At 43.4% G+C, this 27,895-nt stretch overlaps 1 non-coding gene and 1 pseudogene across 1 annotated transcript; both read left to right on the forward strand.

Moving 5' to 3' along the window:
* Positions 1-2,836: 2,836 nt before the first annotated feature.
* Positions 2,837-4,111, forward strand: LOC144251305 (S-phase kinase-associated protein 2 pseudogene; annotated as a pseudogene).
* A 7,412-nt stretch (positions 4,112-11,523) lies between these two features.
* Positions 11,524-11,625, forward strand: LOC144251306 (small nucleolar RNA U13). Its single transcript, XR_013342671.1, has one exon. It is a non-coding gene; the product is annotated as a small nucleolar RNA U13 (small nucleolar RNA).
* Positions 11,626-27,895: the final 16,270 nt, after the last annotated feature.

The raw sequence follows: 27,895 nt of genomic DNA on the forward strand, positions 1-27,895 counted from the left end.
GAAAACCACTGGACTGGACCAGGGACATAGGGACAGAACCTCCAGCTGCTGCTGCTGCTAATTGGTCCCAGGTCTAGCTCCAGGAGCTGCCAGAATCCAAAGGGTAAGTGTCTCTGACACTTCCCAGACGTGGCCCTTGCTTTACTAAGAATCAGTGATGATCTTAATCTGCATGATTTTATAGGCTACTTATTTCTAGTTTGTTGTGATTTCGTTAGAATGAATCCAGATCACTGGGTGGCAAAACCTCCAATGAAGGGACTAGAGCCAGGGTATGTTATCTCTGGTGCCGTGGCTTACAGCAAACAGGCCTGTTTTCTTGTTGTTTTGCTTACAATTTGCCTCCTTTTGATATCTTACTTTATTTATGTATGTCTTTCTTTCTTTATTTATTTTTACTAGGTGACACATTTGTGTCAGGGAACTGCTTCCTTCTCTGGCTCTCTCCATCCCATGTCCCCTCCTCTAGCCCTGGTTTCCATTTTCATTGGCTTTGTGTGAATCTTCTCTGAGCTGCATAAGCCAATGCAATAGCATCGAGACTTTTCCTTTTCTGCACAAAGAGCAGCAGCTGAGCAGTCAGTTGAGCTGGCTTCCAAGGAAGTTGGATCATAAATTCCAGGTTATTATTATACTAATCTCACTCTTAATTTAACATATCTTTAAATTAAATGTGTCACCTTAGCTAAGCAAAGATGCCCAATTGTTTTGTCAAATACCAATATTTGTAGATGTGATCGATCAGCATTTGAACCTGTTGACTTTGAATAAAGCAGATGAATCCTCCAGAATGTGGGCAGGCCTTCCCCAATCAGCTGAAGGCCTTAAGAAAATAAAAACAGAGAAACCCTGAAGAAGAAGAAACTTTGCTTCCAGTCTGCCAGCCTGCCTTATGGATTTTATATTCAATTCTACAAAACCATCTCTTACTTACCTACATTTGCAGATTGCTGCTGGCCCTGCAAGTTTGGACTTGCCAGTCCCTTAAGATCTCTCTCTCTCTCTCTCCCTCTCTCTCTCTCTCTCTCTCTCTCTCTCTCTCTCTCTCTCTCTCTCTCTCGTATTATTTGAGGTTTCAGTTTCCTGCTGTTGTTTCAGCCAAAAATATTGGTCCAAAAATATTAAGCAGAAAATTACAGAAATAAACAACTCATAAATTTAAAATTGCATGATAAAATCTTATTCCATTCCCCTCCACCCACCCTGGGACATAGATTGTCCCTTTGTCCAGTGTACTCATGCTGTATAGGCTACCCAACCCTTACTCACTTGGTTGCCATGTCAGTCAGAGATCAACTGTCCTGGTGATGTAATACCTGTGTTCATATAACCGTTGCGTAGTAACCTGACACTGTGTCAAGATGCCCACGTCATCTACCTCACCTCATCTCACAGAGTGGTTACATCATCTCACATCATCACATAAAGAAGAATGTGCACACCATCAGAATTTCAGAAAGAGGAAGAGATCATATTCACATAACTTTCATCACAGTACATGGTTATAAAGGTTCTTCTGTTATGACAGTTTACTACCAATCATTTCAGCTGTGCCTAATTTATCAAGTAAACTTTAGGATCTGCTGTATAGGAAAGAAGCATAGTGTATATAGGGTTTGGTACCAGTTGCATTTTTGAGCTCCCACTGGGGGTCCTGCAATGTGTCCTGTGTGGATAAGGAGCGACTACTGTGACACATGCTATTGGTTCCCTAATTAATACAATGGCCCCATCTGTTTTTTTGTTTTTAAGGAGATGTTTGCAGAGGAGTTTATAAAGTATCATGATGTCCATAACTAACTTCTAAGCAGTTCAGCAAGAGGGGATGGGGAGAGAGAGGAGATTCCTTGGACATTCGGTGTTGAATCCAGGCAACATGTGCACAGTCCTTATTGAACCTGTCCTTCAACCTTTAAATCTCTGTAAACATTTTCCTGAGATCTTGAGAGGAATGTCCTCTCCCCCACCTGCATTTCCACAGATGGCAGGCCCTGTCGAGGGTCACACATGTGTCTCCTGTGACCCCAAAGCCACAACAGAAGGAGCAGGGTAGGCTGGGAAGGAGAGGCTGTGTTCTAGAAAACACCCCACATCTGTTGATACTTGGGGAGGAAGCCAGGAGGGTCCCATCTCCTGGAACACCAGGCACCTGACTCAAGGCCCAGAGAGGAGCAGAGCAGAAACTGGGGCTTGGCTAGATTCTGCCTTCCCTGTGGAACCAGAGTCACACCATGCTCCAGGCTCCCTGGTCCCAACCCAGCTCTGCACAGTCCCATCCAACCCTGTCTCTTCTTCCCTGCACCCAGTGCTCTCACCAGCCACCAAGTCTGCAGAGACTGTGGGGCAGGGAGGGGACCCAGATGTGTCTGGGAAGGGGCTTGAGCATTGGCTGTGGGCACTCAGATGGGGAAATTCTGTCCCCATCCCCTCCCTATGCTTTGCAGGCAAAACACAATCCCAAGGGCCTGTAGAGGATCTGATAACCAGCTGAGCCCAAGATGGAAGGCAAATCTTCCTGGAGTCTGTTTATGCAGGTATAAAATTAGCCCCAGCTCTTTACGTGCAAGGTGCAGTGGAGAGCAGATACCTATTTATTAGTTTCTGTCTACGGGAAACTCAGCCATAGCTGGCAGTGCTGCCTTTCTGCGGTGATTCTCTGATAAAGTATACCATCCTGGGCGCGCTGCAGGAATGGAACGTTGCTAGAGTGCGCGGGTCTGGCTGCTGGGGGCTAGAACCTCACGCTGGGAGCTGTCGCGCGCCAAAGCGGGAATCTGGGAGGCGGGCAGTTGTGCAATTAATGCAGGTATTTAAAACTCCCGAACCTGTGGACGCCATGCACAGGAAGCACCTCCAGGAGATTCCGGACCAGAGTAGCAACGTTACCACCAGCTTCACGTAGGGATGGGATTCTAGCAAGACTTCTGAACTGCTGTCAGGCATGGGGGTCTCCGCCCTAGAGAAGGAGGAGGTGGACAGTGAGAACATCCCCCAGGAACTGCTCTCTAACCTGGGCCACCCTCAGAGCCCCACACGAAAATGGCTGAAAAGCAAAGGGAGTGACAAAGACTTTGTGATCATCCGCAGGCCTAAACTCAATCAAGAGAACTTCCCCGGTGTTAAATGGGACTCCCTCCCAGATGAACTGCTCCTGGGGATCTTCTCTTGCCTCTGCCTCCCTGATCTGTTGAAAGTCTCTGGCATTTGTAAGAGGTGGTACTGCCTCGCGTTTGATGAATCTCTCTGGCAAACCCTGGACCTCACAGGTAAAAATCTGCACCCAGATGTGATTGTTCGTCTGCTGTCTCGAGGCGTGGTAGCCTTCCGCTGCCCCCGATCATTTGTGGACCAACCCTTGGTTGAACATTGCAGCCCTTTTCGTGTCCAGCACTTGGATCTGTCTAACTCAGTTATAAACCTATCTACCCTCCATGGCATTCTGTCTCAGTGCTCCAAGTTGCAGAATCTAAGCCTGGAAGGCCTAGAGCTTTCTGATCCCACTGTCAATAATCTTGCGCAGAACTCAAATTTAGTATGACTCAACCTTTGTGGGTATGCTGGATTTTCTGAGTCTGCCCTGAAGACTCTGCTAAGCAGCTGTTCCAGACTGGATGAGCTGAACCTCTCCTGGTGCTATGAGTTCACTGAAAAGCACGTGCAGGTGGCTGTCGCACATGTGTCAGAGACCATCACCCAGCTGAATCTTAGTGGCTACCGAAAGAATCTTCAGAAATCAGATGTCTCTACCTTAGTCAGAAGATGCCCCAACCTTGTCCATCTGGACTTAAGTGACAGTATCATGCTAAAGCATGACTGCTTTCCAGAATTTCTCCAGCTCAGCTACCTCCAACACTTGTCACTCAGTCGGTGCTATGATATAATTCCTGAAACTCTACTTGAACTTGGAGAAATTCCCACACTAAAAACACTAAAAGTTTTTGGAATCGTGCCAGATGGTACCCTTCAACTGTTAGGGGAAGCCCTTCCTCATCTGCAAATTAATTGCTCCTATTTCACCACCATTGCCAGGCCAACTGTCAGAAACAAAAAGAACCAGAAGATATGGGGCATCAGGTGCCGACTGACACTGCAAAAGTCCAGCTGTCTATGAAATTATTTCTTGTAGGATGGTGTCTCCTCTTCCTTTGGAATGGGGAAAGCAGGCAGGAAGCCCAATTACTGAGCACTCGGCTAGTTTTTATTATTCGTTTTCCCTTAACCTTTATCCTGCAAGTAAATTAGGAAACCATTTTCAAGGGAAAACAATGAAGTGTTGCCTTTTTTTAAATAACTATAAAAGTTTCTGTCAACGCTATGCCCTTAAGAACCTAAGTTGTAGGCCATCAGAAATTTTAGGAGTTTGAGCCTATGATTTCAATTTACTTTTTTACATAGCAAAATTTGTGCCATTTTCTCCAAGTGCCCTTTGGATTAAGTTTTATTTAGAATCAAGCTTAAAAAATGACTTACGGCTAATGATTTTTATAGTCTTTGTGATAATTTTTTTAATCTATTTAATTTTTCAGTATTGTTTAATAAGACATAGTTTGGAAGAAAAATAAGGTATGTGTAGGGTGAGCTGAACCGAAAGAGTCATAAGATAGTAGCATTTAAGGTATCTGGGAATTAAAAAAAAATTTCATTTCTATCTTAAGATTTGAAATTAGCTTAACAGAAACATATCCCCACATCTTAAACTCTCAAACAAATTAAACATATGGCCAGAGGTATAGAGTTGGTATAGGATGTGAAGGCTCAAGACGTAATTTTCTATGCCAGGTTAATCAGAAGTATCCTTTAATATCACTAAGGTACTGTGTTCCTGAAATATAATTGTGGTTTCTAATTTTATAATCAAATTACGTTAACATGAGTTTAGCTTTTAAATGAATTGCTTTGTTTTAGGAAGGTGGTATTAACCTAATCAGTCTCTATTCTTGAAAAATTGAAAGAGTTCTGAACTGATACTGCCTGCTGTTTTCCTTTAGTGCTAAGTTTATTTGTATATTACTCTGGAATCAAGTATTTTAAATTGCCTTTTTAAAATATGGTCTTTTGCAATAATTGTTTGAAACTACCCACTTTATAGGGTTATTGATTGTAAGAATTGCTTGTTCCGGTAAATCAGAAGTACACACTAGAAGCAAGTGTATTTTCCATGCAATTTCAGGACAGTCTGCACTGGCACCTATGTAAGATTTAGTACTCAGGTGTTGAACCTTTTAGTAATATGAGTGGGTTTGTTTTATTAAAAAACCTCTCTCGTCAAGGCAAAAAGATCAAGTTCTGCTTTTAAAAAATCACAAAAACACTAGTTTTAAGTCAGTGACCTCCCCAAATGTGCAAAATGTAACAAAAAAGCCAAAATCCATCGTTTTTCTATTAACTGGTTTTACTTTAATCAAATATTTTAAATGTTAAAAACAGTAGCATGAAGTGCCCTTATCTGCTCAGACCTAAGGAAGAAAATTTTAAAGTAGTGTTACACAAGGAGATGATTATGTGTCTATTTCTTATTAGCTAAAAAGTGCTAAATACTACTTGAAATTATTGTTTACAGATTAATGACAAGGGCTGGTGGTAGGATCTGGTTGGACTTACTTCTGGATGCCCTCAAACATACAGAGCCTGTACTTCCAAACTCAAGTCCAGCCATAAGCTATTTTGCCAACATATGGAAGTAATCTGTATTTTTGTATGTGATTTCTACTTTTATAAACTTGTTTTAAAATAAAACACATTTTTATAAAAAAAAAAAAAAGTATACCACCCTGCTGGAAGGAGCAGTGAGCAAATTACTTCCCCATCCAGCGCCTGGGTTTCCTCATCTGTAAAATGTGAATGACAGCTTGCTTGTGCTAGGATTACTATAAATTATGTTTGTAAAGTCCTCAGAAGGAAACTGTTCCACTTCTAAGCATCCAGAAAATGTTATCTGCTGCTTTGTTCTCGAGCACAGAACATGTTGTACCTGAAGAGTTTCTGCTGTTAAGCAAAATAAGGATAGAGACCTGGCTCTGCTAAGAAAAAACGACTTGAACTTCTGGGTGCTCATGAAATTCAGACAGGCAGGGTCTGAGTACAGGGTGGGAGTTCTTTTTCACCAAATGCCGATTGCTACCGCAGTGGAAATGGATTGGAACCCAGGTCCAGGAACATGCTAACTGGCATTTGCAGCATCATAGCTGATACGGAAAACCTTACTGCTTGGCCCTTTTCTGGAATCACCATATTGAAGAAAACAGTCATTGCTGTGTGTGACAGTGGCTGGGAGATGCTGAAACACTGAATAGGTGTCTTAACTGCACCTCATTCTGGTTTCCTGTGGTGATCTGCTTTATTTGCTATTTGACTATTTTGAGAAGTTTCCATTGGAAAATTCACCTAAGTGTCTTTCTCCAAAGACAGTCAATTCTTTCTCTGTCGCACACTTGGAGGGTGTGTGTATTCTCTGCTCATTCTGGAAGCTGCTACATGTGCCTTTCATGGGAAAACAAGTAAGAGAAATGTACTGATGTTTGTAACGATGATATGAAAACCTGAAGAGCTGTGATCGGCTGAAAGGGGTGCACGGTTTCCTAGCTGACGGTGGAGGAACACACCCTCAGTGACCTCGGAAAGGATTGCTTATGCAATGCCAGGGGTGGAACCCGGGGCCTGGTGCACACCAAGCATGTACTCTACCACAGAGCCACACTCCCACCCCAAAAGAATCTTAAGTAGTCATGGGTGTCCCAGCTTTCCCCACAGAGACCCTATGGGGAAGGAGCAGCTCAAGGGAGGAGGGACACACTCCAGAGGGCCTGTTTCCCTTCTACCAAAGTCCTTCTGTCCTCTCAGAATGGCCTTCCCAAGGCCACATGTTTATGGTAAAAAAAAAAGCAAATATTATTATCTGGGAAAACAGCACATTTTGTGACCCTGGGTACAACCACTAACACACAAAGAGGAGATGAGACGTCCACACGGGGCTCCTAACCTTATCCTTACCCCCAAAGAACCACACAGCAGGATGGAAGGACACCAGCATCAGAAGATGGTTCTGCCCTTAGGGCTGCTTGGGGCAGCTGCGCTGTTCTCACTTAGTTGCTGTGACCTGTGATCTGACTGTGATGTCCCCAAATTCATATGATGAAATCCTCACCCACAAGGTGTTAGAAAATGGGGCCTCTGGAGGTGATTAGGTCATGGGGCAGATCCCTCATGAGGGGAATTAATATCCTTTAAAGAAAGGCCCAAGGCCAAGCGCAGTGGTGCATGCCTCTAATTCCAGTGGTATGGTGGAGGCTGAGGCAGAAGGATCACAAGTTCAATGCCAACCTCAGCAATGTGGAGAGACCCTAAGCCACTTAGTGAGACCCTGTCTCAAAATAAGACATCAAATGACTTGGGGGTGCAGCTCAGTGGTAAAGCACCCCTGGGAAAAAGGAAAAAAAGCCCAAGAACCACCCACTCTTCTTCCAGGTGAGGACACAGAGAGAAGATGCCACCTGTGGATGAGAAAGTGGGTCCTCACCAAACATCAGATCTCTCAGTCTTGGAGTTTCAGCCTCCATGACTATGAGAAATAAATTTCTGTTGCTTATAGGCCTTGTCACGGTAGGCTGTGACAGAGACTAGGATGGAGTAGAGGACAGCGGACACATGATGAGGCCATGCACTCAGAAGTCATGGCCAGGAGCTCCAGGTAGGACAGGTGTGGCTGCTGGGACCAGAGGCTCCTTCTTGCCTCCTGCTCACCCTGTCTGCCCTCCCCTTGTGGTTCTGCAATAAAAGAACAGCAGCTCCCAGGGGTAGTGGTAGCTCCATTCCAGGGATGTATACAGGGCCAGAAAGGGAGGGAGCAATCCAATTAAGGGAATGGGAGACAGGAAAGAATGTGGCCTTCTGACCTCGGTGGCCCAGGATGCAGTACCTGCCCTCTGCATGACATACACACGAGAAAGTGTGGCATGTAGGCCTCTTTCTTCCCTGGATTTTTCTATACCTGAGTCAATCATTATTGGCTTGAAATATGGATTAAAGAAAAAATATGGAAAATGAGATTGAATTATGAAAAGAAAATTCCGAAATCTGTAGAGTGTGATCGGAAGACAATAAATTAGGAAGCCTGAGGAGTAGCCAAGTGACACAAAGGAAGAGCCGTGTGTGGGGTCAGGTCTCTGGAGCCTGGGGACCATCCACCCCTTTGGTAGGTGGCAGAGAGAACATGGCCCGAGAAAGTGCTGATGCTTCATGGAGTGAGGTGAGAGTGGAGAGTGTGGCCCCTTTAAACAAACACACAGCCTCTTGATATTGTCTGTGGTGATGACAGCAGCCAACCTGGCTCTCACCCAGCTGTGTACGTGGACTGCTCCTGCTCCGCCTGGCCCCAGGCCAGCGGGTACCCCACACCATCTCCAGAACCTGCACAGTGAGTGCTTCCTGCCCAGGGGTGTCTCAGTGGGCGGCAGAGCCCTGCTCCCCAGGAGCAAACACACTCTTGATCCTCCAGGTCTATGATTTTAACATTTGGCTTCTTACAAAATTATTTAACTTAACCAGATCCAGAGGGGGAGAAAGTCATCACTGCCCTGATTGTGGGGGCAGGGTGGACAGTTGTTTTGTCCAAGTCATTTTGGGTCTTGGTCCATGAAACAGATCAATAAAGAGGTTGTTTTATGATTATGCACACAATGCTCTCCGTCTCAGGTGGAGGAAGAACGTGGCTACCATACGCATCCTTTCCTGCCATGTGACAAAATCCTGCACTCCCAGATGGGAAGGAATGGGACAGTGTGAGAGTTCACCAGAACATTTTTTTGGAATCGTTTTAAGACTGGGGAATTGCTACTTCTGAAATTTCCCATTTAATATTTTGGGGCTATAATTGATCATTTGTAACTAAAACCATGGAAAGTAAAACAGACAATGGACTCAGACATTACTTACCAAACACAGAGCCCTCTTCTGGAACCCTGACTGGGCTCGGAAGTTGCCACTGTTTCCCCAAGATATACTAAAGGTGGACCGAAGTTCAGGGGCTCCTCCTCAGGTGGTGGAGGAGGGAGCAAAGTCCACCCCAAAGGGTTTAAATGACATCGTGAGGATTAAAAATGTATCCAAATAGTTTTTAGTATGAATTTCCTTCCAACCTCCAAATGGATATTTAATAGACATTGGACTGATTCATGATAATTCATTCAAATTGGATAAACTCCACACAAAGTGAGATGCCTCCTGCTACATGGAACTTTCTGGAACTCCTGTACTTGGGCCTCAGGGTACCTCTGCTTCACTTTTCTCCCGATGTCCCATGGCTCCCAGCATTTCCATGAAAACATTCCACTTTAACCTTATTTGTCCTACATTTTAACCTGAAATTGATTCTTTTTATGTAAACTCATAAAGAAAACTTTAGGTCACCCTTGATGTCATAGGTTGGATGTACTAATTTTACTTTTTGTTATATACTCTAAAATAAAAACATGGTTCTTAGGATGTAAATTTGTTTATGTAACACCTAGGATCGCTTTGGGAAATCTACTTAACATGAAGAATTAATTTCTTCCAGTGAATTTCACCAGAAAATTTGTGCATACGTGCGCGCACGTGCACACACACACACACACATACACACACACACAATTTTATTTCTTTTGTGGTATTTATTTTTCAAATAGGATATTTGTTTTGGAAGTTTCTGTGAAAGTCAGTTCCATGGGAGAACAACATCATACTGACTTTTGGGTCCTTTCCAGACATATTCTCCAACAGAACTGGATCTGTAGCTTTTTCAAGAGACCACAGTGTTCAATGGATGAAGGAAGCTGGCATTGCAATTCCACTGGTGCTCCCAGTGCAAGGGTGACCTCTGTGATGAAGGAGCCTTGCACACCCCCAGCTATCCTGCAGGGGAAGTGTGAGTTGTGTTTTTCACCTGTTGGCACATTGAAGGACACTTTGTGAACAGTTTCACATGCCTCACTCACTCACAGGCCTCACCTTTTTGCAGGCAAGTGTGGGCACTACCCAGTCCAAATGAGACTTTCCCAGATTGTGATTTGGATAAGGTTCATGTGTTGGAAGCATGGCCTCTCTGATGCTGCTCACAGGCACTGGACAATCACAGTCCCTGCCAGGTGGGGTGCCCTGGGATTCTGCGTGGATGTGGAGAACTGGGCCCATGAGCATTAACTGAGTGCCAGTCCGGAGGAGAGGACACCTCTGGTTTGTGTGCTCAATTCTGTCCACCCTGAAAATGTGATCTCCCTCACAGGCTCAGCCCTCCCAGATTCTTGCAATTAGAGGCACAAAAAATACCAGCCATGATCTGGCACAAAATCCAGTACATCACTGTTTGTGGCCTAGGAGTGCCCCATGTCAAAGTCTGAATCTATTATTTATATCCTCTGAATTGTTTGTGGTTGAGTTGGAATGACTTTTGATATTGCCTGCTGATTTTGATACTGATTTTGTAGTATTTTAGTGTGGAAGAAGCAGGCTACATCACCCACCTGAGTCTGAAGGCTCTTTCACGAGGCACAGATGCCACCCTGGCTAAGAGATAAGAGGTGGGCTTGCAATCCAGTCCTTCAGCTCTCCTACTTAGCCAGTGCAGTGACAAGCACAGAGGAATTATCCAAAGATTAAGTTCATTCTGGGAAAACATTGCAATGATAACATGCACATGCTAATAAACCATGTGTACAATAAAAGCATGGTGGTGCATGCCTGTAATCCCAGAGACAGGAGGATTGCAAGTTCAAGGCCAACCTCAGCCACTTAGTGAGTTAGACCCTAGTAACTAAGACTAAGTTTCCTAATAAAAATAAAATTAAAAGGAATGGGAATGTGATTCAGTGGTAAAAGCCCTCTGGGTTCAATCCCCAGGAAGATTGCTTGAAGAATATCAATACTGCATGAATAAGCCAATATTCATCAAGAATCCTAGGGGTGGCGTCACCTGAAGTTGGGTGGGCAATGGTTGGACATTTCTTGCAGAAGTGTTTTGTGGGCAAGGTTGTGATGGCTTTGTGCAAGGGGATGGTTCTGGAAGTCTCTTGTAACAGCTCTTGTCATCAGGCACATGTAGGTGACATTACCTCTTTACAACCTCCCTGATTATTTTTTTGTTGTAGCTTGAGCCAAGAGGCTCTATTTTAATTCTGACAACTTCAAAATATGGTAAATGGGGACAGTTAGGAAACCTCTCCCTGTGACTCCATTTTATCACCTGTAAAATGAGAGGAGAGTAACTACTTTATCTCAGGGTAATTTTCCCATATTAAATAAGGTGGCATGCAAAACCTAGTAAAGCATTGCTCAACTGTAGCCCATAAAATGCCAGTCAAAAGCCTGCTGAGCTTTTCAATTTTTAGCTACTCAATGTTTAGCCTAAAGTTGGTGGAATCTCAAGATGTCATACTTTATCTTGCAAAACATCTTGGACTTTCCCTTCTGGAGTTCCAAATTATAAAATATTGTAATTTGCCATTCCCAAATCTCAGTGTTATTTGACATAAATTAACAAACAAGAGCACGATCCTTTGGCTATTCTTATGTACAATGCATGTTTTCATGCCACTGTGTGAGATTTGCCTCCCTCAAACCTTGTTACAGTGTGAGCACATTACCAGTAGGATGTGAAAAATGGATAAGAACTCTCACCTTTACCTGGGCAAACCCTTGTAGGAAGAACACAAGTTTTAATAAACGCTATTTGTGGGGAAGCTGTCTTGGTGTAGCTTTAAGAAAGATCTGGGTCCTACTGGGATGGACCATCAGGTAAGGGACCCTGGCTCTGGGCAAGTGGTCCTCTTGACAAAGGGTAGGGTCAGGCCTCTTCAGAGCCCACTTTTTGGGCTCATCAGGATGACATTGAAATGCCCCATCCCCTGTGCCCACTGCTATTCCCTATGAGGACATATTCTTGGGCTTTCTCTTCTCTCTGGATCAGAGGATTCCAAATGTAAGCTTCAGACGACACCTTGCCACCCAGCCCACAGCTCTTCATGGTGACCGAAGAGTCTCTAAAGACTACAGTTGCCAAACCAGACTCAGTGTTCACTGTTGCTATGGTTTGGACCCTCAACGTCCCCCAAAGGCACCTGTGTTAAAATCTTGATCTCCAGGGTGTCACTATTGGGAGTTGGTGGGAACTCAGGAACGGGGCCTCATGGGAAGTTTTGGCCCATAGGGTGTGCCTTCAAAAGGGATTATAAGATGCCAGTTTCTTTCTCTTTCTCTCTTGTCTCAGCCTTGAGATGAACAATCTGCTCTGATATGCACTCCCCACTATGATGTGCCACTTTGTCACAGGCCCTAAACAACCAGGCCAACTGACCATGAACCAAAATCCCCAAAACTATGAGACAAAATAAACCTTTCTTATTTTTCATAGGTTGAATAACTCAGGTATTTGTTATAGTGGCAGAACACTGACTAATACAACTATCCCTTGCCTCTCAGTCTATGAACCGCATCCCCATTTGCTGGGTTCCTTCCTCCCCAAATAGGAGTCGCTCTTGACACTTCTCTATTTTGCAAACAGTTCCAGAATCCAACCACCCTGAATAGTGGGAACCACATTCAAGTCTCAGCCATCAAATCTGTCCTGTCTCCTGTTTCCTCTCTTGATCCCCTTTTGCTATGTCTATATGAAGCAGCAGAGTATGTTTGATCATAGATTCTATACTACAATCATACCAATGGTTTCTCATCTTGTAGAATTAAAATCCACAGTCCTCACAGTGACATAGACTGCTCTGATTTGGATAAGGTTCGTGTGTTGGAAGCTTGTTTCTCAATGCAATGATGTTGGGAGGTGGTGGAACTTTTAAGAGGTGGGGCCTAGTGCAAGGTAATTAGGTCATTGAGGTTTCATCTTTGGTCTTCCAGAGTGAGTTAGTGCCTGTGAGAGCAAGCTGTAATAAGGAGCAAGCCAGGCTGTTGAATACTTCTGGCTTCCTGTCTCCTCCTATGATCTCTCCCTCTCCATGTGCTCTCACCATTGGTGTGGTGGAGCCAGAAAGCCCTTACCAGAGCTGAGCAGAAGCAATGCCACACCCTTGAATCTCTAGAACTGAAAACTGATAAACCTTTTTTAAAAATAAAGTGTCCAACCTCCAGTATTTTGTTAAAATAACCAAAAAAAAAAAAAATGGACCAACAGAAGTCCTGAACCTCATGTAGAGAATTAGTTACCTTGATGGAAAATTACCCTGTGGAAAGAGAGTTCCTGATAGCCCCAGCCACATCGGATGTTTCAGCTGCAGACTCTATTACCTGGTCCAGATGAGACCTGCCCAGATTGTGAGTCATGTCGAATACTCTGTTCTTCTGACTCATGTAGTTAGGGCTGTTGGTTGCACAGAAATGGAAGATCGAGATAATACTACTTATAAGAACTGAGGATACTATGAAATGCATAAAAGGAAAAAAATACAATCAAAATATATGTACTAAGAGAGGATCAGATGAATTGTTAAGGAAGTTAGGTAGGCAAATTAAGAAGAGAAAATCTAATAAATCCCAAAGGAAATTCAACTCATAGAAAGGCTTGTGGTTGCATCCCAAATGTCTGCATGTGGTGCTCGGTTTCATGCACTAAAATTGAATGAGACGTGATCAGCTATGAGAGGCAGGATCCAGAAGGTAAACACACGACTCTCATTGAACTGCACATCTATATGTCTACACTGAGTGTGTGTGTGACGTGGACTGTGGGAAGCCAAGTGAGGCTGTTTCTGGAAGACTTTATCGTGTGTGATTTGGTGCAAAATACCCTTTTATCTTTTTCTTTTTATTGTGAGATATAAGTCACAATCAGAAAAATGTGCAGAACCAAGATATTCATCACAAAGTAAATACCTGTGTAACCAGGTTGAGAGGGTAATATTGCTACTTCCGGGACCTGTCCCTAAAGGTAGCCATTATCCCAACTATGGAAATCGCTTTCTTGCTTTCCCTTAGCAACTAAATAATAGGGTTTCTTGTAGCTGGATTTTGCTCTTTATCTTAATGGAATCACACAGTGAGTGTTCTGGTGTTAGTGCTCACCGCTTAGCTGGAGCTCATTCCTACCTGGCACTACACCTTATAAGTAGATCTGTTACTCACGTACGTTTGGGTCATTTTCAGATTGGGGCTGTCACAAGCACTACTGCAATGACTACTATCATTATTTGTCCTTCGATACACACATCTGTGCATTCTGTTAAAGATGTAGCCAGGGGTGAATTTGCTGGGTCCTGCCTTATTTACAACTTTGGATTTAATAAATTGTGTCAATTTGTCTTCCCAAGTGGCTGTACCCATCCAAATTTTTTTCTGTAGTGCATGGTAGTTCTACCAATTTACACCTCACTGAAGTTTTGGGCCTATCTTTTCCATCTTGGTCTTTCTAACGTATGCAAGCCTAATGCATTGTGATTTTAATGTAATTTTCCTTGATTATCTATCTTTTTTGGTCCTTTGAAGTCTCTTGCTCAGTTTTCTACTTGGTTGTCATTTTCTTAATTTACTTGTAGAAATCCTTTGGAAGTTAAACATGCAACAATGCAGTCGTGTGTCACTTAATAATGGGGATGTTCTGGGGAATATGTCCTTAGTTGATTCTGTCATTGTGCAAACATCATCAAATATATTTACAGCAACCTAGACCCTATGTAGCCTATTATACACCTTGTCTATATGATGTGTGTGTGTGTGTGTGTATGTGTGTAGTATAGCCTATTGCTTTCAGAGCCATGCTAAATAAAACAACACAACACAAGATCACATAAACAAGAGAAAATAATGCTATCAAGAGATGTGATAAACTGGGTTTGGTGGTGTACACCAGTAATCCCAGCAGCTTGGGAGGCTGAGGCAGGAGGATCACAAGTTCAAAGCCAGCCTCAGCAACCTAGTGAGGTCCTAAGCAACTAAGATCCTATATGAAAATTTTAAAAGGCTGGGGATATGGTTCAGTGGTTAAGAACCTTGGGTTCAATTTTTGGCACCAAAAAAAAAGAAACATGGTAAATGCAAGATGCATGAGGTGGCTGGCAGTCAGTGTGTAGCACAGCATACTCTCAGTAAATATTTTTACAAAGAGAAGGTTTATAATGATAAAAGCCTAGCATAGTATATACATAAACCAACAACAGTCATTTATTATCAATTATCACTGTACATAATTGTAGGTGCCCTACTTTTAAATGAATGTCAGTGTGGTAGGTTTTGTTTATGTCAGTACTGCCACAAACAGTATAATGCATGAGCAGTGCATTCTGCTACCATGTTGGGATGATGCTATGACTGGCTAGTAGGAATTTTCCAGTACAGTTCTATGGGACTACCATTGCATATGTGGTCCATCATTGACCAACATGTCACTAGGGGATGCACAACTAGATTTCCTTCTGCTATATGGCTTACCTTTGTCCTTTTCCTGTTTTTTTTTTTTTATTACCAGAGGATGTTAGAATTATTATAGAACAATTTACCAAGTCTTCTCCTTTATGGATTTTACTTAATATCTAACTAGTCTTTCTGTAACTCATGTTATATTTTTTTCAAAATTTTAATTCATTCTAGCTAGTTGTACATACCTTTAGAATGCATTTTGATACATCATACATAAATGGAGTATGACTTCTCATTGTTCTGTTTGTATATGATGTCAAGTTTCACAAGTCATGTAATCATATATGCACATAGGGTCATAATATCTGAACCATTCTACTATCCTTTCTAACCCCATATCTCCTCCCTTCTTTCCCTAGCTCCTCCCTGCACCCACTTATTGTGAAGTAGCATCCACATATCAGAGAAAACATTCAGCCTTTGGTTCTTTGGGATTGACATCATGCACTTAGCCTAATATTCTCCAGCTCCATCCATCTATCTGCAAATGCCATAATTTCATTCTTCTTTAAGGCTGAGTAATATTCCATTGTGTATATAAATCACATTTACTTTATCCATTCATATGTTGAAGGGCATCTAAGTTAGTTACATAGTTTAGAGATTGTGAATTGAGCTGCCGTAAATATTGATGTGGCTGCATCACTGTTGTATGCTGATTTTAAGTCCTTTGGATATAAAATGAAAAGTGGGATAACTGGGTGAAATGGTGGTTCCATTCCAAGTTTTCTTAGGAATCTTGATACTGTTTTCCAGAGTGGTGGCACTAATTTTCAGTCCCACCAGCAGCATATGAGTGTAACTTTTTTCCTCACATCCTCACCAACATTTATTATTGCTTTTATTCTTTGTGATTGGCATTCTGACTGGAGTGAGCTGAAACCTCTGTGTAGTTTTGATCTGCATTTCTCTAATTGCTAGAGATGTTGAACATTGTTTCATATAATTGTTGGTTGATTAAACTTCTTTTTCTGTGAAGTGTCTGTTCAGTTCCTTTGCCCATTTATTGTGGGTTATTTATATTTATGGTATTGAGTTTTTTAGGTTCTTTGTATATCCTGGAGATTAATGCTCCATCTGAGGCACCTGTGGTAAAGATTTTCTCCCATTCTGTAGGCTCTCTCTTTATGTTATTAATGATTCCCTTCCCTGTGAAGAAGCATTTAGGTTTGATTCCATCCCACTTATTGATTCTTTATTTTACTTCTTGTTCTTTAGGGATCTTGGTAAGGAAGTCAGTTCCTAAGCCAACATGGTGGAGATTTTCTTCTGTTAGATGCAGGGTATCTGTTCTAGTGTCTAAGTCCTTGATCCACTTTGAGTTTTGTGCAGGGTGAGAGATAGGGGTTTAAGTTCATTTTGATACATGTGGTTTTCCAGTTCAAATGCAAACCATAAGGGTGACTATTCTCTGATTCTGTTATAGGTGCCACTCCACATTTGAGCTCCCCTTTCTACACTGGAAAATGTCCCCAGGGAAAGTAGCCCTTAAGCTGAGCTCACCATTGGGGACTCCATCTTCACTCTAACTCTGGCTCCCCTTGATTATCAAATGCCCAGAATCAGATGACTTCATATTGTCTTTAGAAGATTTTTGTTTCTAATGACCTAACCCATCATTACTAGAAGCAGAAGTTTGGGGATTCACTTTAAGTAAAATTGCCATATCTTTGGGCACGGTGGGAGAAAGTTGGGGGGACAATGCAGGCCAAGGTGAAGACTTCAAAATTGAGCACATGTTGGCACCATCAGGGGGCAGGATTCAGAGTGTTTGTGACTCAGAGGGAGCCTCTGTGGGGGACAGGGCCTGTGCCCGGTGGAAAGAAGTTTTCAGCGTCCATGGAAAGTGTCCCATGAGGTGGCAGATACTTGTTTAAGCTCAGGTGACTTTAGAGCAAATAACATGCAAATTAATTTAAAATAGCTTCAATGACAAAAGAAATGCATTTTCTCACATACTGCAAATTATGGAGTCAGGGCGATTCCAGAGGCGACTAACTCACCTCCTGAGCACTGTCCAAAAGCTCGGTGGGTATCCATTGTACTCCACATGTTTGCCTGTGTTGGGGGAGTGGTAGCTCCCTACCAACCACCAGCCACCAGGCAGGCACTACCTCCAGTGGACAACGATGTGGAAGGAACTGCTTCTTTACCATCTTCTTCCCAAGGGCCAGGACCCCCTCTGCTACAGGCCTCCAGATGGTCTCCTCACATCTCCTTGGTCAGAAAGGGCTGTCCTGTTCCTGCCTAATCCAGCCACTCCAAGGGGAATGGGGCTCTGTGGTTGACTTTGCCCCCATGACTCATTCCTCGGGGCTGGGGTGTGCCCACCACGGTCTCCCACGGAGCTTCTGGGGGATTCTCTCACTTTCACCCCGGTGACACCCCGTAGGGTCAGTCTGCAGGTTGGGCCTGTCCTGTCAGCACCCTGTGATGATGACTATTCTCTGATTCTGCTCTCGGTGCCACAGAGGCTTGGGACCAAGGTCAATGGAACCAGTTGATGCTGAATGGAGGTACTGGTGGCCCGGGAGGTGGGGCTGGCAGAGTGACTGGCCCCAAGACCATCCAGACTGATGTGAAACCTGGGATCAAGCAAGCCTGAAAAGGGTCCCTTGTCACTATCTGGCCTTTTCACACCCAGCCCTGGGATTGATCTGCAACGGGGAACCCTTCATGCCTGTACTTAGGTCTTGGACACTTGTGGGCACAGTGCTGGGGGCAAGATGAATTTCCAGAGGCTTGATATGGTTCCTCCTTGGTTGTCTGTGAGCGTGATGGAGTCCTATTTAGAGGGCTGGAGACTCAGGCCGTAGTTCTGATTCAGAAGGACCCCAGCCAAACCAGGAGCACCAAACAACAGCTCTGCTTTAGGTGGCCTTGGGAGCAGATCTTTAGAGCCTGGGTTGAACTGGTTCCTAGACTCTAGCTAGCTGGACAGAGGGAGCACATTTACATGTTCCCTAACCTGGAGCTCAGCTTGATCTTGACTCTATGCCATTCAGGCAGATTCTCCCTAGGAGAAACATGCTCCAGAAACCAGGTGACCCAGAGGTTAAAGTGTCACAGTACTGGCCTCAGGACTACTCAGACTCATGGGCTGGCTACCCCTTCCCTGTCCTTTCCATCCCAGAGCTTCAGCGTTGAGAGGGGAGGTTGAGGACCAGAAATCTTTTCCTGTAGAGGACCAGGTAGTAACTAAGTGAGTCTTCGAAGGCTGTAAGGTCTGCATGCCAACTACCCACATCTGTGGTTCTGTAAATGTGGTCATGGGCAAATCACAAATGAGGGACTGTGACTGTGCGCTCAGAAAACTTCACCAAAGGCCAATAATGACTGAGATTTGACCCACGGGCTACAATTTGCCAATCTTGATCTCCATGAGTCAAGATTGCTATTTTCTAGGAGAGAAAGAACTTGGTAAAATTAATTGTCCTCTTGTTTTTATTCACTATTTGACTTAAATTCATGCTAAAGATGATTTTTAACTGTCATTTTTCCATGGATGTGATGCATACCATTTTAATCCCTCCCTCATTGGAAAACAGCAGAGAAAGGCAACCCCCAATTCTCATTTCAACCAAAGAAGGCATCTGATCTTTAAGAAAAGGAACAGCTGATCTTTATTGGGCAGATAACAATTGTGTATGTTTATGGGGTACAATACAACATTTTGATTATGTTCACACATAGTCAAAGATTAAATCAAAAAATTAGCATAACTATCACCTCACCAACTTATCATTTAATGTGAGAACCTTAAAAATCACACTTCTAGCATCTGGTTGAACCTGATTTGCTGCCTAAGTACACTGGAAATTTCTAATGGAGTAGCACAGCAGGTGACTCAGCCTCTAATGGCTCTTTCTGTTCCTGTTTGTACCATCTCTGGTCTGGACTTTCTGGTTTGTTACCCACTATTTCTAAATCCACCTGACCTTGCATTTTTCACTGTCTCCACCTACACAGTTCTTGAGGCTTAAGAAGATGCCAATCAAGGGCCCCAAAACAGAGCAAATATGCTGCCTGAACCGTGTGTGTTGGTGGATGGTGTTCAAGCCCAAGCAACGCTCTCCATACACAGCATCAGTGTTGAAATCAAGCTACATCATTTCACTAAATGAGGAATAGTTCTCTGTCGGGATGTGGTCAGGGCGGTGCTCAATGTTCCCACACAAGGAGGCAGAGAGGAAAATTTTGAGTGATCAGCAGCTTGTTGAAGAAAGAGAAGGCGACTAATATTAGCAGGGAGCTTCCTGTTCACTCAAAGATGCTTACTGAAAGTTGGGGGCAGAAAAGCCAAATTCAAGTCTCTGAGCAAGATGAATTTTCTCCAAGCCCCACTTTGCTATAGAATGTAAGTATGAGGGATAGACGACCAAAATGGAGCCAGTTTCCACCCCTTCTGGTATGCACACCCCTCCCAGTCTCTCTTCAGTGCCTCCCATTGGGAGGTAGATCTCATCTCCATCCTCACTCCCTTTGGAGCTGGGCTGGCTCCCTGCTGTCTCTGGATAAAGGATGTTATAGACAAACAGTCATGCTACTTCTTAGCAGGGACTTCAGAGGCTGTGCCTTTTGTTGGCTTTTGCTCCTTTGTTTCTGCTTGAGAACAAGTCTGGGCTAGTCTGCCTGGAGAGAGAACCATGTGTAGAGGAGAGCAGAGGCCTCCGTGCACCCAAACACACCACCCAGCCAACCCCCAGCTTTCCAGAGAGGCATGGTGTGAGGGAGCATAGAAAAACCCCCAGATGGTTCAGGCCCAAACTGCCCACCGGCTAAATCCTGAAATAAATGAATGAACTAATCCTGAACTAATGAGCTTGAAGTTACAACTTGGGTGTTCCTTAACCATTTTTTTTTTAACTTGGTTTCCAGAGATTTTATTGGAACTCAGTCACATAGACATGGGTAGCTGCCCATGTGGCAGATCTTAGACTCCAATGTCCCCCAAGTTTCAACTAATAACATATGACTCAAAGCCCCATAATCAATCATGTTATTGGAGAGTTTGCAATGATTCAAGATTTCCAGATAAACAAAGAAAGTCTATCAGGCAGGAGGTTAGGAGGGTTTAGAGGTAACCTCGTAGAAATTAAAGACAAAAGCCAAACTTATCTTTGGCCAAGGTTATATTTCTCTACTACAAACAGGTGAAGTTCATTTTAATAATGCATTGCACTTTGGTCATTATATGCAAAACATAATCATTTTAATATATACTCAATATAAACATTCTTGATACTTTTTGCATTATTTCTCAGGCAAAATCTTTGAATCTTGTGACTCTTTTACATTTACTAAACATTTCAAATTGGACTAGCCACATTTCAGGTAATTTAGAGCCACATATGGGCAGTGCCATATGGCCAGTCAAGCTCTAATCTCTTCTAATTCTTACTGAATCTAACAAATCCCTATACAGTTCTACTGTGGATATAATTATCAGTGTTTGGGAATATTTTTATTTGTTATCATTTTATCACACTTCAAAATATTAATTCTAAACATAATATCAACAAATAATCTCTCTTACCACTCATTTGAAATCTGACTCTATCCCTTTTCAGAGTAGTCTTCTTTCCCTGGTAACTTTTGATTTTCACTTTATACTTAAAGGGATACTCTAGAACCGTGGTGACCTCTGGTCACCAACTGAAACTTTCTATTTCAGTGCATTTTACTTTTGTGTAATATATACTATCCATTTTCTTCTGAATGTGTGTGTGTAAATAATAGGCATTTGTGTATGTGTATGTGTGCAAACCCTCCTCTTTATTTTTTAAATTTTTTATTTGTTTTAATTAGTTATACATGACAGTAGAATGCATTCATGCCCTTTGATATATCATACATAGAATATAATTTCTCATTTTTCTGATTGTACATATCATAGAATCACATTGGTCATGTAGTTATATAAATATATATATATATATATATATATATATATATATATATATAGAGAGAGAGAGAGAGAGAGAGAGAGAGAGAGAGAGAGCAATAACATCCATTTCATTCTATTATCCTTTCTATCCTCACATCCGAAAGTTTCCTGGTATGGAATTTTCCACTTGAAGTATTGTATCAACACTCAAATAGTTTCAGATTTTTAAACATTTTGGTTTATAGGTTTTTGAATTAGCAATATTCAACCTCTAGTAAATTTGGAGATGAGTTTCTCTGCAACAGTAGCCACCCACTACAAGGGGTGCTGATTCTTGCTCTATCTCATAGAACATCGTAAAGATCAAATGAGATATATTTGAACTCTTCGTAAATTGTAAGTAGCACACAAATATCAGATGTTTCATTGGCTTGGTAAGTTTCAATCAGTATCGAGACCAAGGAGAAAATGCAAATCTATATCAAAAGCCCCTCCACCCACCCGGCATGCTCCAACTCATTGCATGAACAAGCTATTTCTCAATCCCTCACAGCCAAGTCACATGTTAATCTCTCCAGGGTCACACACACATTGCCCTTTCACTAAACCCATCTTTAATGACCATCTACTATATCCATGGATGCATTATTACACCAACTACTACTTGGTCAGTATTTGTTGATCTTCTTTCTGTCATAGATGTACCTCTACTACTGCTCAGCCAATATTTGTGCATCATGTGCTTCAGGCACTGTTTTGAGCAATAGGAATACTGAAATGAACTGGGGTAAAGCAAGTACATTAAATGAATAAGACAGAAAACAGCTAAAATTAAGAAAGGTAAACAGAAGGTAAGTATTATGGCCAGAATGCTGGTCCCCCTTCCCCAAATTCATATGCGGGAGTCCTAAGCCCAAATTGACTGTATTTGGAGGTAAGGGTTGGGCGGGGGCAGCAATAAGGCTGAAGCTTTGATTGACAGGATTATTCTTTTAAGAAGAGGAAGAGACACTGGAGCTCCTCATCCACCAATGTCAGGACGTGAGAAGACAGCTGTCTGCAAGCCAGGAACAGAGCCCTAGCAGGAACTAACCTTATCAGACCTTTATCTTGGACTCCAGTCTTCAGAACCATAAAGAAAAACACATGTCTGTTGTGTAAGCTACACAATGTATTTGTTGTTTCAGCCCAAGCAGATCAAGACCATGAATGCAGGGAGAACGGTGGTGTGACTATGTAGCAATTTAAGCCAAATGGCCAGGTAACAATGGGGTGAGCAGACGTGAAAAAGGCAATGAACATCCACAGAAAGAATGTTCCAGAAAGAAGGCCTGGCAATGCAAACGTTCAGAAGCAGGACAGTCTTCTCTGAATTTTGAAGATCAGGACAGTTTGGTGGACTTCCTCCTCCAGGGTAACAGGATGCTGCAGGGACACCCGAAGGCAGGGAGGGCTGGGGTGAGATTTTTGTTACCAGCCTTGCTAGCTGCTGTGTGAAGAATGGCTACAGGACAGGAAAAGAGGAAGCCTGGGCACCATGCAAGAGGTTGTTGTAGTTGTCCACATGAGAGATGGAGGTGCTACTGAGATGGATAAAATCATACTGAAGTGGGAAGTTTAAGAAGACTTCCAGCAGATTCTGTGGGGGTATATATTTTCAGCTGTAAGAGAAAAATTGAAGATTGTCTGGTAATTTTCTGCTGCTGAAGCAGAATACCTGAGATCGGTAACTTATAATGCACACAATTTATTTGGCTCACAGTTCTGGACACTGGGAAGTCCAAGAGCATGGCACCAGCATCTGGGAAGGGCTTCCATACTCTCTCATCCCATGGAGGAAGGCAGAAGGGCAAGGGGAGTGTGGGAAGGGACAGAGGGAGAGAGGTGAGAGGGGCAAATTTATAATAACTCTAAGATAATTAATCCCCTCCCATGATAATGACTTTAATCTATGCATGAGGGCCGTGGCCCACAGTCATCTCTTATTAAGCCACATTTTCCACTGTTGCATTGGGAATGTTGTTTCCAACACATGAAATTTGGTGGACACATTCAAACCTTAACAAGATAGTCTTTCTAATGATGTATAGAGGGCTAAGAGAACACATTGGACTCCTGTAGTTCCTACCTACAGGTTTGTTAAATCCTGTAGGATGGTTGTACCACAAATTTAGAGCTGCTAAGCTTCTCTGTAATTGACTGGTAGAGCAAGCAATGCCATTTTCTTACCACTTACTTTTATCGGCAGGGATAGTGCCAAAGCTTAACATCATAGCATTTGATATTTGCAAATTAAGGGTAAAGAGGTTCCTATGAGTATTAATGATCTGCTACTGTGCAAAAATCACCAACATGTGGTTTTTGTGGGTCAGGAATTTGGGAGTAGCTTGGCTAGGTGTTTCTGGCTTGGAATCTTGCTCATGAAATTGTAGTCAGGTATTCACTTGGGCAGGGGCTCATCAAAAGACTCAGCTAGGGGGCTGGGGATATGGCTCAGTTGGTAGAGTGCCTGCCTTGCATGCACAAACCATGGGTTCAATCCTCATCACCACCCCATCCCCCCAAAAAAAAGACTCAGGTAGGACTGAGAATCTACTTCAATGGTGACTTGCTCATGCGGCTCACTGTTGGCTGAGGCTTTCAGCTTCTCTTCCTGTGGTTCCTCCACAGAGCTACTTGAGTGACCTCTACACTTGGCAGCCAGTTCCACCACAGTAAGTGATCCAAGAGACAAAGGTGAAGGCTGCAATACCTTTTATGACCCAGTCTTGAAAGTTACTCACACTCTACTTCTATCATGTACCATTAGCCTCAAGAGACCAGCCTTGGTTCAGAGGGGAAGCATTGAATACCAGGAGGCAAGGATCTTGGAGACTGGCTGCCACATTCTCTAGAAGACAAAGGACATTGTAATCCCTCATTGAAAGGGGATAGGAGTTATTTTCCTGTGGTGATTTATCCCTACCAGAGCCCCTGTGTCCTGTGCTGGCTCCTTGGGAGAAGCATGTAAGCAAAGTCTCAGGTTCCTCATCTGTGAAATGGGCTCTAGCTCCTGCCTTGTGATATTTGAGATAATGTAATGTGATATTTGAGTCTGATGCTGACACCAACTGGTGTCTCATGAATGTCCTTAATACACTTAAGCACAGGTCTTTAAATTACCTGGGTTGCCATAGACCTTTTTACAACTTTTGCACTTTGTTTTTGTATAGATTGAACCCGTGTTTTTTTTCCCCTAGCTTTCCTTCACATCTTTGGGCAACACACATTGGAAATAACTTGCTCTGGGCTACATCATGGCCAGGACAGAGGCAGGCACACCATGCTGACCCAACATCTGCCCACTGTTTCCCTGTGGCATCTGTCATTGAAAAGTTACTGCCCACCCAGGCTTGGCACCTCTTTGGCTCATTGTGCACACGCCCACATGATGAACTCATCATATTTCTGTGCATGGAATGACTGCATTCATGATGAACCATCCAGACAGGCCCACATGGGGACAGCTCGTAGCTGTGAACCCTCATCTGAGAATGCGCTCACACACGATCCACACACAGGCATGTACGTGACTGCAAGTTCATTCCTGGTTAGCTCTGATGTTTCCAAAGTTTCAAATATGTTTACAGATTAGATGTCAGTTTTGTGATTTAATGTAAATTATTTTATCCTCTTGAAAATCAGTTTTATGATACCAAAGCCAGGAGCCTCTGATGCTGCTGGTCTGTGTGTTCTAAAAATTCAGAAATAGTTTAGGGCAAAGTAATGAGAGTCCATACTACTTCTTATCAGGTGGTCATAGGGTAATTTTCTTTCTAGCAATGTCATTAGCCTTGCTCTCCACAGGGGAAGTCAGGAGTTATGTTGCCCCAGGGCACAATGCCAGAAGGGGTCGATTTTAGCAAAATGGAACTCTTGCCCGGACACCTGAGCTTAAATGGCAATCAGTTGCACTCTGCCAACCAACCTATGCTTGGGCCCTGGCCGTGCTCACCCTAACAGCCTTAGAAAACTGCATCAAGGAACAAGCAAAGTCTAATTGGTGCCTTGAGTTCCATTATGGAATGCCTGTGCTAGGTGGGACCTCGGAGAACAATCAGATCAAGCACTCAATATCATCTGTATGAAGCCTTAATGTTCATGCCAAATATATTCATGATTTTTAAGTGTAAGCTTTCTGATCCAGTGGCCTTGCCATCTTTATTTAGTTACACAGTTGAATTTGCTGTCAGAAATGAGGCAATGAGGTGCAACTGCCAGAGTGACCCACATGGCCTCCAAGTTGGTACTAAGTGGTTCTGTGCCTCTGGCTTGGTTCCTATGAAGGGATTGGTAACATCTTTCTTCTGCTCTGTAAATGCCATTTAACTCAGAAGTTCCCTCTTGGTACATTATTTTGTATGTGGGAATTCACTGTAAGGTGACAGGGTGCTCATTTTGTGTTATGGTTTGCTTGGGCTGCCATAACAAAGTCCCACAAACTAAGCAGTGTCAACTCTAGAAACGTATTTCCTTGCTGTCTTGGAGGCTAAAAACCTGAATCAAGAGTTGGATTCTTCGGAGGTGTCTCTCCTTGAATCAGAGATGGCATCTTTTCTGTCTTTCTTCACATCTTCCTTCTGGGGTTGTTCCTTCACAGACATTTCCTTCTGTGAAGGTATCAGTCATGTTGGCTGGATTAGGGTCCCTGCTAATGATCTCATTTTAATTTAATCAGCTACTTAAAGGACCTATGTCCAAATGCAATCACATTCAGAGATACTGGGAGACAGGTATTCAGCATATGTTGTTTTTTGGCAGGGTTGAGGGGTCACAGCTCAGCCCATAGGACTCTGCTTAATCCAGCCTAGCACTGCCCCAATGGCCATGGACAATAACCTAGTACCTATTGTTTACACTCATAGTGAGACTATTACCCCTACTGTGGTTTGAATATAGTGTAAGAGTGTTCCCAAAGGTTCATGAGCTGCCAGTGTGGTCCTCAATGTGATGCTGTTAAGAGGTGATGTGATCTTGAAGAGGTGGAGTCTAGGGGAGTCATCAGGTCACTGGGGGTGTGTCCTCAGAAGGGCTGGACAGGGTTCCCCCTGGGTCTCCGTCTTCCTGTCTCACCATGTGACTCTTCCTTCTGTGTGTGCTCCTACCCTTGTGATGCCACCTGCCAAGAGATCTTCACCAGAGCCAAGCAGGTACCTGTGCCATGCCCTTGAACCTTCAAAGCTGTGAGCCAAATAAACTTACTTTCTCTATAAGCACTCACCTTTAGGTATCTCATTAGAGCATCAAAAATTGGACTAATACATCTCTATGTGGTTTGGTTTCTGACAGGACCTGTGATTGGTTTGCCCTGGCACAAGGACATCAAGGACATCAAGTTTTGGAAGAGCCTTTCCTTCCTCCACTAACCCCTGAGTCTGATCACCAAGGCAAGGGCATGACCATGTGACACCAGGCTCAATGTCCCCAGCAGTGGCATGGTGTCCTCTTCCCCTTCCCCTCTGCACTCTCATAAGGCTGCAGGGTCCCTGGGTGGCCTTTCCCCTCACTACACCTCCAAAGCTCAGAGACCCATGAGATGTCTCAGCTCACAGAAGTGCCTCCAACCACTCGCCCAAGATTCTCTCCATCCCCAGGATACCCTGAGCCAGACAGTGCCATCGTAACCAGCCCCATTTCCTGCAGTTGTTATAGAACCCTGCATGGGGGAGGGGGCACTTATTTACTCAGAGGATGAGTGCTGGTGGCTCAGTCTCTAGGGCTGAGATAATACTCAATCAGGCTCTGACATCTTATTATCTCTGTGTTTCTACTCCATCAGGGTTCACAAGACATTGGTGAGCTTTGGAATTACTGGTGTGGTGAGAAGATAGCCTCACCCTAGAGTCAGGGGTCAGCAGGTCTGGAAGGAGGCCTGATAGGGTGCTCTCCTCATTAGCTGCCAGGAGGTGAGGAGCTAAGGTCTCACACACTGAGCACAGAGAGACACACATTTGATGGCCTCTGTCCTTTCTTTCTTCCCCTTTGGGTAGATGTTCAAATCTTTCCCCACCACATCACAGGATGGTTTGGGCACCAACCAGGAAGAGAAGGACTTGGTTTTCAGGGCATTTGTAAAGGGCTCCAGGGATCCTTTAGTTCCTCCCACTTTTGAGCACAAATCTGTTCATGGGCCCTGCTGGAGACTGGTAACTGTCCTAGGCACGGCATCACCCTCCTGCCCTGTGTTCTGGGAGCTGCCACCCAGCTTCAAGAGAACCCCAGACTTGTATCTCTGGACCTTAATTTCCTCACTCTGAAATAATGAAATTGGGTCTGACCATCCCTGGTGTTTCTCCCAGCTCCTGAGTACAGAAAATGACCCGCTGTCCATGTCTAGTATTTCATTACTACAAGGTTCCTCAAAACTTAGCGGCTAAAACAAACTTGTGTTATTATTATGGCTTTTGATTCCGTGGGGCAGAAATTTAGACAGGCACATCTGAAATGCCTCATCTTGGCTCCATGTCTGAGGTCTTAACAGGAATAATGCAAACTATAAATCTCTTTCTCTTGGTCTCTTTTTTTTTTTAAAGAGAGAATGAGAGAGGAGAGAGAGAGAGAGAATTTTTTAATATTTAT

This window comes from Urocitellus parryii, assembly GCF_045843805.1.
Source record: "Urocitellus parryii isolate mUroPar1 chromosome 13 unlocalized genomic scaffold, mUroPar1.hap1 SUPER_13_unloc_1, whole genome shotgun sequence".
In the NCBI taxonomy this organism is placed as follows: Eukaryota; Metazoa; Chordata; class Mammalia; order Rodentia; family Sciuridae; genus Urocitellus; species Urocitellus parryii.